At 39.4% G+C, this 13,500-nt stretch overlaps 1 protein-coding gene and 1 long non-coding RNA gene across 2 annotated transcripts in view; one reads left to right on the top strand and one right to left on the bottom strand.

Annotated features, from left to right (window-relative positions):
* LOC145446931 (armadillo repeat-containing protein 8-like) overlaps positions 1-13,500 on the top strand; it is a 393,366-nt gene that overhangs the window by 347,981 nt on the left and 31,885 nt on the right. The window lies entirely within an intron of this gene.
* Positions 5,597-10,220, bottom strand: LOC145446964 (uncharacterized). Its single transcript, XR_013917408.1, has 2 exons — positions 6,774-10,220; positions 5,597-6,712 (listed from the first exon to the last, which is right to left on the bottom strand). It is a non-coding gene; the product is annotated as an uncharacterized LOC145446964 (long non-coding RNA).

Raw genomic sequence — 13,500 nt, forward strand, 5'->3', positions numbered from 1 at the left:
CACGATGTGCTACGGAAGGAAATGTGGGCCGATTACGAAATATATAATTTCATAACGAAACGATTTCGGAGGGCCAAAGCTGCGCATTCCGTGACGTAATTTAAAAGGCTTTCTATTCTGCAACTATATTAGAATTGCTTCAGTTGAAAACAAAATTTGAGATTGGTGACGAGACCAGAAGTTACCAGTTTTATAATGTGCCTCGACAGTTCCTGTGTCTTCAGTTATATGCCTCTACTGCATATGCTACTATGTTGCAATATTATTTGTAATACAAGTCCCTTTCATTTCATGAGATTCCCACGATATTCGTAGGCCCCGAGTCTACAGTCATTTTTACTGATACCTAATTAAGTAACCGTCTTGCCTGCCATGCATGCTTATCCGCTTTGATTTTTGTCAATATTTTATACCTCTGAATGAACGATTAGTGTAGCCGAAGAAATTCTACTTGCATGTTTTACAATAAAATGTTGTAGTTTTGACGGGTGATATCAACATTATCTGTGACGTGACTGTGACGTCTAGAAATATTGAATATAGCTCAGTGTTGGGATGACTCGAGTCACATTTGTCGTATGACTTGACATGACTCGAGTCACTTTGCAAAAATGACTTACTCGGCGTATCAGAAATATGGATTAACTCGTGACTCGGAGCAAAATTTACGAGTCAATTCCAAGTCATCAAGTAATCGATGTCGATAACAATCACTGTGACTTTCATATATATGTTCGAATTGTTCTCGATGCGCAGGTGTGACCTGTTAGAACGACAAATCATCCAATGACCGTGCGCTTCACTGAGTCTCCATTGCTCTATCACAAACAAATTGACCGCAAACGAAGTGATTGGAGCTTACGTTGTCGTAAACTAGTAAAGTAATCTATGACGAAATATCTATCTCTGTTATAGACTGCTCACTGTGCTCGGTTTTCACCTTAACCAAAAGTCTTGTTTGATTTAAATAGAATTCGAATGTAGTTTATCATATGAGTCAATTTAGCGCAGGCTTCAATCATCTCATGGATGTGTAGGTGCGGGTAGCTTATTGCATCATATCAATTCGTTTCTACTTTCAAGGATTTCGTATTCTATTCTCCATTTTGGCTTATAATTATAGACTGAGGCTGTAGAGTTACTTACGTAGTTAAGCAGCTATACGTATATGTGAGCGATACAGTGCCTTTTAGCATGTAGGCTATATTTAATTCTATATTCGTTCCTATACTTAAAATAAATGGCCACTCCCTCTGTATTTCAAATAGCTAGTAAAATGCAATGACGTGATCATACTTCAAAGAGACAACTTGACTTGAATTATGACTTGACTCGAATCAAAATGTGCAATGACTCGACATGACTTGTGACTAGAAGGTATAGTGACTTGTTCCCAACACTATATAGCTTGATGTTAATATTGCATATCTCATGAGGAACGTAGTGATCTACGGCAGTGGCGGCTCGTGACAATATCGTGTGGTGGGGCAAGGGGTGTACGCGATTTTAATTGTCTAAATGACGTCACAATAGTGTATTGCGACGTGAAAATGTGACTTCGTGATGGTCACACACAATTTGTATGGGGTATAGACATTAGGCATGGCATGGCATGGCATGGCCATGGGCATGGCTAACAAAGATTACGCATTTCAAATTATTCGAGAGAAAATATGAAGTACAGTAGTTCATACCTGCACATTTTAATGTTTGTATCAGTAGGCCTATTGCGCGCGACGTGATTTCATAGTTGAAAAATGTTCAACGACGAGTTCATTGAAATCTGGAATACCCAGAATGAGAGCGTAAGAATCGTGAGCACATCTAACGCATCGAGCCTAATCACTGCAGCAAAGTTGATAAAAAGCGATTTTTCATAGGAATTTTACAAGTTCACTAGTGGTTACTACTAGGGCTGGGCAAAATCGAGTACCTGAGTGATTCGATTCTGAATCACGTTAAATGCTTCGAGTCGAGTCGAGTTTTCGAGTATCTTTCATTATGACGTCACCACACAATATAATATGTCAAAGTTCAAATTTGTACCTTTTATGCCACCACAAAGAACATAATGCTTGTTATCCGTCACATTAAAAACACTTTGGTATTTTTTCGACCATACCGATTTCATTGCACTTCTTGACAAGTTGTGAGATAAAGATGACTGCGGAAATGTGTTATTTCCAGTACCGCTCGTAGCTTTGTATTATGTCTCGTAGGCTGCGACACGGCCAATCAAGGTTTCAAGGCTTCCCCAGCGGAAAATACTATCAAAACTATAATTCTCGTTAGTAAATTAACCTTAAGTTGCGAGGAGCGCATAATTTCAGTACTCGAAAAAAAGCTTCTTTTACTACTCGACTCGAATCATCAAAATTAACACTCGATTCAGATTCGAGTACTCGAATCATTGTGCCCAGCCCTAGTTACTACTACGGAAAAAGGTGTATTGGAATATAAACCAGTCAAATCGAGTTGAGCAATGTCGAACATCGGGTAATATCGAGACACCGTTTGCAGTAGCCCGCATGGTTCAGATCACGTTACCGAATTTCGGTCGCACTAGAGACACTGTCTCCTGGCACCAGCAGCGTAAAAGTGTATTTGTATAACAAGGCGTCCTTATCCTCGCTTATACGTCAGCCTTTCATTTTTTTATCGAAGTACGTTGGGAAAAGGATAAGAGTACGCTTTCCTTCCGTGTACGGTTAGATCAATGGATAATTTCCAGGCTGATAAGGGCCGCCGAGTCTTGTGTAAAAACACCGAATTTAGCGTAAAATATATTAAGGTATAGACTGATCAAGCGATCAGCTGTTAGCCGTCATCGAAAACGAACTATAGCTAACGCGCTTGACATTGGGATGTCAGCAAATGGCTTGAAGGCCACAATTTCACGGTAAAATTGACATTGGAGAATATAAAATAAAGTAAAGATTTGAATGCAAACCGCGAATCTTAGTAACCTCATTTATGAGATCATCATCTCTTCACCTATCTCAGTATGAAACACAGTTCAAATTAGCATAGACCAACACAGGCTTTTGCGTGAAATCCGCAATGCGGTAGTTAGCATTAGGCCATGTGTCAGATCAGCACCCATCTCTACTACACTTGATCTCGATAACGAAATTAGTGTCCAAATCATTGAGTGTCAACCTCGAGACTTGGCACAACGTTTGATATTGAAATCAAGACATACCGTCCAAAAGCTCAAGACCGATCTAGGTATGGAGCATCGTTAAAATCGATAGAGACCAATACCGGTTTTGCGTAAAATCTGTTAGTGATAAATGTCGAGTCAGCTCTCACTCGACTCAGGAGACGAAATGACCACCCACATAGTTCCGTGATAAACTTAAAACTTGGTGCGGCGTTCGATACTAACACTATGACTAACTATGCCAAATGTCATGACCGATCTGGGCATGAAACATCGTCAAAATCAATGGAGACCAATACCCGCTTTTAAGTAAAATCTGTTTGCGATACATGACGGATTAGCACCCTGTCAACGTTGGAAACGAAATTACTGCCCTACACTTTAATTAGCAACCCTGAAACTTGGAGCGGTGTTAAATACCACCTTCACGACATCACATACCAAGTTTCAAGAATTATCGATGTGTGAAACATCGCAAAAATCGTCCAATACCAGCTAAGGTCGAGTCAACGCATGTGCCGGTAACCGAGTTGAGATATAGATACGATTGTTACATCACACCTTAAGGGCAACCAGGTAAGTTGCCCTACTTGCTCGGTAATTTTATGAATAGGAGAGAGTAAATCACCGTTTCTTTATTGTGCGCGGATTTTAGAGAATAGATTGTGAAAGCTTGTTATGAGCGCTACCGGTGCAAGCCCCGGCTAGGCATTCACAAAGCGAAAACACAGAAGAGAATTCGATTTTCGCATAGACTACGCTAGGTATGGGCATTGCCTACTTGCCATTGCCTACTTACAAGCGAAAGCACAAGAAGAATGCGGGTTTCGCTGTGATATCGGTATATATTGGTTGCTGTGCGTCTATAAATGGTAAATGATTGTTATTGAACAGCATTTTAGGTGGGGCAATGCCCCAGTTGCCCTATAGGACGAGCCGCCACTGATCTACGGTGGAAAAGATATTGCAAATATGATGAAATGGAATTCATTTGTGAAACTCTGAAAATACGGGTACTTGTAGTTCTCCAACTTAAAAATAACCATGCCCTTGCCATGTAATTTGTCCAGTCACACAGCTCAGCTGAACATCGAAGTTTGACGCAAGTAGTAGTTATGATCGCTCGTGACCTGCCATTGTGGCTTATGGGCGGGGTGGCGAGCGGCTGGAAAACCGGGGGTGGCGAGCGGCTCTTATTTCTTATGGCGGGGGTGGCGAGCGGCTATTGCGTCTTATGGCGGGGGTGGCGAGCGGCTCTTATTTCTTACGGCGGGGGTGGCGAGCGGCTGGGAAACCGGGGGTGGCGAGCGGCTTTTTTGTCTTATGGCGGGGGTGGCGAGCGGCTCTTATTTCTTATGGTGGGGGTCGCAAGCGGCTGGGAAACCCGGGGTGGCAAGCGGCTCTTTTGTCTTATGGCGGGTGTGGCAAGCGGCTATTGTGTCTTGTGGTCACACGGTAACCCTTTTCAGCATAGGGATCGGTCGCAAGCGGCTCTTATGTCTTATCGTGGAGGTGGCATACGGCTATTGCGTCTTATGGCGGGGGTGGCATGCGGCTATTGTGTCTTATGGGTGCGGCCGTGAATCGTACATTCGGGTATAGGCATCTCTCGACCGGTGCCTCGAAACTCGTGTTGAACCGGTAACCCTTTTCGGTATATGAATCGCTCAACCGGTGCTAATAAGTTTGTCACAGAGCCGTCGCACAATAACCGCGTTCACAAACTAAACACTCCAAAAAGGTGTGAAATATTGGTAAAATCCCGCGATCGCTCACAAGATAATACCTAAGACATAACCATGGCATTCGAGTTAATCCCAACGTTTGCGGTGAATGCGACTTCGATATATCGTTATTCTTATGGGTGCGGCGATGATTCGTACTTTCGTTGATAGAATGCTAGCGGCATGTCGTACTTTCACCAAAAAGGGTGTGAAATAGTTTGCTAAATCTAGGAATCAGTCGCTTGGTAATTAGTTTACCACGGAACCGGCGTAGACGGTTATACAAACAATAACCGCGTTCACATATTAACACTCCAAGTAGGTGTGAAATAGTTTGCAAACCCTGCGTTCGCTGACAAGATAATGTCTCAGACATATGCGACTTGATGTTACAGGCATATCGATCGCTCACGCGGTGAAATTTTCGTAAGCAGTTTGGCACAGAGCTTGATTTCACTCGTACGATTTAATAAGTAACGAATAACAGACCGCCAGTGTCGGTAACTTGAATAGCGACAAATTGTCACTTATTTCCGCTCTAACCCTAATCCTTTGTGAAGTGAACGCTTATTCAAAAGGGTGTGATATCATTTTAAAATCCTACGACACTCACAGGGTAATGCTTCAGACAAAGCGATCCCTCATACCCGCTCACAATATAATATTTCCGTAATTAGTTTGTCACAGACGTTGATTCGTAAACCAACAATTTGACACTTTCTGGTATGGTCGCTATATGTTTTTGACACTTTGTCCGTGTTTGACTTTAGTTGTATGATAAGAATCATGCGAATATTCAAGCAATGTATCAATTGAATGAAATGAAACTTACTACACAGCTCAAGTTGATTCGTATTTGAATGTGTTGATCCGGTACAATTCTAATTAATTTGAGAAATCTTTTTAACGTGATCTTTTGATTCGACCGTAACCTGAATATTACTGACGCCGACTTTCAGTCACATTGAATTATTCACACATTCCACGCCGCTGTTTTAACAGTTATAGAATCAATACCAACTATCTCTAACCCGATAATATTCAATCATTTTGGTAATTTACCAACTTTAAATCCATTCGCGGATGTACTAAAGGTAAATCCAAATAATCCAAAATGAAATATTTGGACTTTGACATAGTCTGAATTGAAATAGATTGACAAACATGACTACCAACTTTCCCGCAGTCCCATTTCGATATTATATGCACATTGATTTGAAACAAGTAATGAAACATTACAACTCTATTCGCGATCCCGCTTTCCGTTTGTCAAAGAGATATTTTAACATCTTACCATACTCAAAAGAATTCTTCACAACATTAACAATTGTTAAAAATCTAGTTTTCACTTACTTGATTATATCACTACAACTCACAAACTTGAATTAATTCATCCTGGCTGTATTCGTATGATCGGTCTTTTTTATTCGATTGTAAAGGTCGTTACTATTCTGAAGACAAAGTATTTACTAATCGGTACATATACGACTTGACTTGGACATATTATATTTTGAGTATACGAGATTTGAATGTCCGAACAATAACTGAGAATTAATTTATCACAATTAAATCCGTATATTACAGCGTAAAAGATATCGGGGGGTCAGCAACTCTGTACGGTCGTAGTTACAACCACATTAACTAATCTCCCCAGGCAACTCGTCATGATCATTCCTGAAATCAACACAAACACGACCACTGACTTGAGTTAACCGCGAAACAGCATCAAGTTTTAAATCCGCTTGCAGCTGACGGATTATTCGAATGCATCGATGGAGAATATTATTGAACTCGTCGGTATTGTTACTTCAACAAATTACACCGACTGCGAAAGTTAATATCGAATGGTAAGACTTGATCACATATTTGTTGATCACAGACATGACAAAAAAAAAACATTACCGAGATTTTATAAACTAGTCATATTACTCTACACATCTATCAATATCAAAATGCGAGTCATCCAATTTTTCTACTAAAGTAACATTGCACTTTCGGATTCGGTATAGTCATACAAATTGTATTAAATCCAACATCAAAACAAAAGGATTTTTTTTTTTAGTTTATTGAAATCAAATCATTCGTCTTCGACTTGTGCTTTTCTAGATTGCACGCAATAATTCGTTACGAACGAGCTGTAACCAAAGTTAAGAATTCTTTGTGTCCACAGATATAGAAGATGAATATAGCTAACACAATCGCGAATCGATGTTTCAGAGTATTTCAAGGATGTAATAAACTTGTTAGTGTCGCTTATCTAAAAGTATGCATGCGTTCGATTTCCATACCGACTGTTGCGATGTTTAGGGTTCGTTTACAATGACCAAGAGTGAGGATTTAACATCAATGTCGTTACTGGAGGTATTCACAACAGAGAATCGAAACATTACACAGTGTGAAAATATATCTTTGATATCAAAGCAATATCCCAAGTACACGATTAATACTCAACTCCGTTCACACTTTCTATAGAACGTGCTAAATGTAAAATATCACGAGGTTGCACTCTAAGACTTTGATCATTACAAAAGTAAATTTAATATGTTTGCTCGACGCATTCAATTCAACTAGAAATGTCTAGTGCACAACAATCGTAATATTAAGGAAGTACTTGCTACACTGTAATTCACTAAACGTGTTTTGCATTGTTGTTCATTTGTAGCATTGATTGAAATTGAACCCTCAAATAATAATTCCCGACACGAAACCAAACCGCTGAAAGTCGTTACCAACGCAAAGAAACACTTTGTACGATGTTTGCCAAATGTACCCTATGGCTAGGTGTACTAGAATTATTTGTGTAACACATACACCGACAATGTAATCGAAAATTTTTCCGTTGTCATTCGCTAAAGTATATGTCATCACAATACTCTGTCACTAAAGATCTTACTTGTATCTGATTGAATCACCGATAATTAACTCGCTAAATCAAACCATAAGGACATTTCACTCACTCATCAGATATGAAACAGCGTCGCTTAATCGGTGTAGATCGTTTTTCTAAATGCAAATCATACCTGACCAACAGAAAACAATTTTCACTCACCTTGTAATGAAACCAAGTGGTGGACCTTGTTTGTGTCAAATGCTTTACAATAAACACAGCGGAGTGGTCGAGCTTTACATCAGCAGACTGTAATCTGTAAATCAAGCTTACATCCGACTTGTAACTGTATCGTTTACCTAACCGAGTTGTATGCACAGTTTGATATTTTTTGTTATTTGGTAATTGCTGAATATACAACTTCGAAATACCCCCTTGAACGTAATTTCCATCATCGTAATAATCGAAGTACATTTGTGTCGAATTCGTAACAGCCGACTATGACATGATAAATTTTTGACAAGTTATGCTTGGAAGATTGGATGTATATCACGAAAAATAATTACCGCTCATATTGATACTGTTATCCATTGTTCGGTATTTTCAAACGAGTAAAATTTATTACTTGAGTAACTCCGCTTAATGCAAATGTAAACACAACCGTCTTTCAACATCGCAAAGACATCGATACAAAGTATACATTATACAATCAAACGCAACAAGTTTTACTTTTGTAGGTTGTGTATGGTTATCCTGCATAACTCATTTCTTACCAAAGCCATATGAAATATATTCATGTTACACGAAAATATTCACTCATGCTACAAACCTGTACAATGATTGGTGGTGCTTTCAAACTGTTTCGATACCTCAAGAACTTTATTGTCTGAATGGTTGTTCATGTTTCGTAATAATCAAGTAGTTCAACACAGAACTAGTATTAACAGAAACACCAGAGTTGTTTACACAAAAGTTTGTATGTGTACAGTATACGAATACCATGTGTAAGTCCAGCACAATTGTGGTATCCATACGATTTTAGTTAACACAATTTACGACACCGAGGTAGCGTCATCTTTCGTAAGACAACAAACCAAGGCCTCAGGATATGTCCATGTCATAGCAATGAATCGGCTACTCCAACAACAGAGTGCATATGTTTTCTAGTTACGGTGCTTACATCTTACACACAAATCAATCTATACTTTGCTAACGAAAAGTGGTGAGTCATCATATGGTTATCCTCACTAGTAAAACATACTATCATCCAAAATGATCGTTATAGTTTGCACACCAACGGTACATCGTACAAGTAACAAGTCTCGAGAATCCAGTTATTCAAAAAACGTGAAAGTATTTCTACACCAAGTCGTTATGTTGACGAAAGCGTATATTGTAATATCATGATCGATTTGCATTCGTTGGTCACAAACTGTCACTACTCTAAATAATTCTTTTTCACTCAAACACAAACGCATACTTATCACCATTCGTTTTCATCAAGTACGAGTTCAAGAAACTTACTACGACATGAATTTTTATTTTTATGTTGTGTAAATAGGTAATAATTAATTCAAGTAACACTATATCAACATCATCGAGTTGTGCTAATAGATTTACATGTGGTCTTGTGGTTTTCATCGGGACATACAGCACAAACTAACTGTAGACTCCTCTCTGTTGTACAGCTACTCGGTAATCGAAATGCATTAACATGTAAACAACGCTCTTGTTTCGTCACACCAAAAATATGTTCACTGTCGCGATACTCCGCACAAGACGTGCATAGCCTTTTCACACTCGTAATAGTATACCAACGTCAAGCGATAACGTTTAACAAGACCAACGACACTGAACCCACGACGTATACCTATGTAAAATTACCACTTTCACTTGTCAGTCCATCGTTTACCTGACTAAACATATTATTTTCCTTTGGAGATCTGATGTTTACCCAGAGTAAGAAACCTTTTTCACTTGGAAATCTATTTTTTCCTTGGCTAACAAACCTTTTTTCACTTGTAAATATGTTTTTTCCTTGGCTAACAAACCTTTTTTCACTTGGAAATCTATTTTTTCTCTGGTTAACAAACCTTTTTCCCGGGTAACAAACCTTTTTCCCTGAGCAACAAGCCATTTTCACTTGGTGGTCCGTCGTTTACCTGAGTAAAAATATCATTTTCCTTTGGGGATCTGGCGTTTACCCGGTGTAACAATACATTTTCGCTTGGAAAAATACTTTTACCTAGAGTAACTAATCATTTTCTCCTGGGTAACAATCCCTTTTCGTCTGGAAACTATCATTTAACTGAGTACCAATACCGTTTTCACTTGGAAATACATTTTTTCCCTGGGTAACAATACCATTTTCGTTTTGAAAACTGACAACCACACCGGTCAATTTGATATTTTTGTATATTGTTACAACGAACAGTGACGGAAATATACACAGACTACCGGTTTCAGAGTACACCCCATCGGTCGTATCACGTCAATATCATCGGTTAACCACTTACGATATACTCTTGTACACCGAAATGCACGCTTTGGAAAATTGGACAATAGGCTGCGATAGTTCTGTGATGTCCGGGTTCGTGCTTTAGATTTTCCAGAGTCAAAATGTCTGAATAAAACACCTCCTCGACGACGGTTGGTATGTGGATAACGGTGTTCGGAAAACGGTTGGATTTATGTCGCCCATCGCGATAACAATTCCTGGTCGAGTTTTCCTCCGGCATGTTTGCTATATTGTGTCTTTATTGGTCAATGTATGTCTCGATATTCAGTTTGAAATCGGAAATGATAAAGTATGTAACCGGATCCGGATATCAACTCTGAATCGATAAACCAATGAACAATATTCAAAGTAAACATGTCACACCCTGTGTTTCCACGAAAAAATACCATCCAGACATACGTCGCGCTTGTTTGCCCACATCAGTATACGCGCAAATGGAGGTGTGTGACATTGCATGCAATGTGTTGGTATACAAACATCGATCCACAGACATTATCATAGCCGGTAGTTTTGATGTAGATCGAATGTTACCCGATAACAATGCCAATAAGCCACATTGCAATGACTCTGAGTCCGCGCTATTACATCGATATTTCGATACCGTTCGCTGATTTACTCGATGGTGTTATCGTGTTGTTACATTGCAAGATAGTCATGACCCTATCTCCGGACAGATCACCCAGACCAATTGGATACATCGGTCGATATCCGTCGTGTTGTCGACACCGAAGTTTTCTGCTGAGACTGCAGCGTTTGACCAATGTGAACTATCGAAGTACGGTGCTCGAAATGATTGCGACCAGTCTTTCAGTCACGATGCATGGATGTCGCTACTCCCACATAACGACTCCAGATAAATATCGTGCAAATCTCGGACTGATACTGTGATCCAATAAGGTGTGTCTCTGTGAAGACTGCAATCGTACACCACAATAGAACACTACCTCGTGATTTCACACGCAATCAAAAAACACATCATCGTAAGGGTCCATTTCGCCCGGTGCCATTTCGAAACGGTCATCGCCACAAGAGATCGGTAACATTTTGAAACTATCATCACCACAAGGCTATCGACGTCGTATCAGTTGGTCATGTCAATCCGTTTTACAAAATACCGTTTTTCGAGTCCCTGCCCCATAGTGTTACGACACAGGCAAGATGCATCGGTGGAAATAATAAAACACAGAAGGCACACTTTGGTGTTATTTGACATAGGTTTTACACCTGAAGAACCTTACATTCGAGCGATGCATTGGAACGACGCTTGTATTATTGACGTCGAAGGAACAGAAATGTATCGATTTATCGGTTTCGTACATACCCAGCAAAAATCTGGTTATATGATTGTACACGGTGAATGTCTGTGAACGCTCTATTGGTATATTCTGTGCAGTTCACTTTCACCGTCGTGCGAATAACCCATGTTACGGTTCCATGTTTGTGTGTCTGTATGTCATGCTCAGACGGACTCAGAGTCATTGCAATGTGGCTTATTGGTATTGTTATCGGGTAACATTCGATCTACATCAAAACTACCGGCTATGATAATGTCTGTGGATCGATGTTTGTATACCAACACATTGCATGCAATGTCACACACCTCCATTTGCGCGTATACTGATGTGGGCAAACAAGCGCGACGTATGTCTGGATGGTATTTTTTCGTGGAAACACAGGGTGTGACATGTTTACTTTGAATATTGTTCATTGGTTTATCGATTCAGAGTTGATATCCGGATCCGGTTACATACTTTATCATTTCCGATTTCAAACTGAATATCGAGACATACATTGACCAATAAAGACACAATATAGCAAACATGCCGGAGGAAAACTCGACCAGGAATTGTTATCGCGATGGGCGACATAAATCCAACCGTTTTCCGAACACCGTTATCCACATACCAACCGTCGTCGAGGAGGTGTTTTATTCAGACATTTTGACTCTGGAAAATCTAAAGCACGAACCCGGACATCACAGAACTATCGCAGCCTATTGTCCAATTTTCCAAAGCGTGCATTTCGGTGTACAAGAGTATATCGTAAGTGGTTAACCGATGATATTGACGTGATACGACCGATGGGGTGTACTCTGAAACCGGTAGTCTGTGTATATTTCCGTCACTGTTCGTTGTAACAATATACAAAAATATCAAATTGACCGGTGTGGTTGTCAGTTTTCAAAACGAAAATGGTATTGTTACCCAGGGAAAAAATGTATTTCCAAGTGAAAACGGTATTGGTACTCAGTTAAATGATAGTTTCCAGACGAAAAGGGATTGTTACCCAGGAGAAAATGATTAGTTACTCTAGGTAAAAGTATTTTTCCAAGCGAAAATGTATTGTTACACCGGGTAAACGCCAGATCCCCAAAGGAAAATGATATTTTTACTCAGGTAAACGACGGACCACCAAGTGAAAATGGCTTGTTGCTCAGGGAAAAAGGTTTGTTACCCGGGAAAAAGGTTTGTTAACCAGAGAAAAAATAGATTTCCAAGTGAAAAAAGGTTTGTTAGCCAAGGAAAAAACATATTTACAAGTGAAAAAAGGTTTGTTAGCCAAGGAAAAAATAGATTTCCAAGTGAAAAAGGTTTCTTACTCTGGGTAAACATCAGATCTCCAAAGGAAAATAATATGTTTAGTCAGGTAAACGATGGACTGACAAGTGAAAGTGGTAATTTTACATAGGTATACGTCGTGGGTTCAGTGTCGTTGGTCTTGTTAAACGTTATCGCTTGACGTTGGTATACTATTACGAGTGTGAAAAGGCTATGCACGTCTTGTGCGGAGTATCGCGACAGTGAACATATTTTTGGTGTGACGAAACAAGAGCGTTGTTTACATGTTAATGCATTTCGATTACCGAGTAGCTGTACAACAGAGAGGAGTCTACAGTTAGTTTGTGCTGTATGTCCCGATGAAAACCACAAGACCACATGTAAATCTATTAGCACAACTCGATGATGTTGATATAGTGTTACTTGAATTAATTATTACCTATTTACACAACATAAAAATAAAAATTCATGTCGTAGTAAGTTTCTTGAACTCGTACTTGATGAAAACGAATGGTGATAAGTATGCGTTTGTGTTTGAGTGAAAAAGAATTATTTAGAGTAGTGACAGTTTGTGACCAACGAATGCAAATCGATCATGATATTACAATATACGCTTTCGTCAACATAACGACTTGGTGTAGAAATACTTTCACGTTTTTTGAATAACTGGATTCTCGAGACTTGTTACTTGTACGATGTACCGTTGGTGT

Source organism: Botryllus schlosseri, chromosome 9 (genome assembly GCF_051294905.1).
Source record: "Botryllus schlosseri isolate E-star chromosome 9, Bs_hap1, whole genome shotgun sequence".
Lineage (NCBI taxonomy): Eukaryota > Metazoa > Chordata > Ascidiacea > Stolidobranchia > Styelidae > Botryllus > Botryllus schlosseri.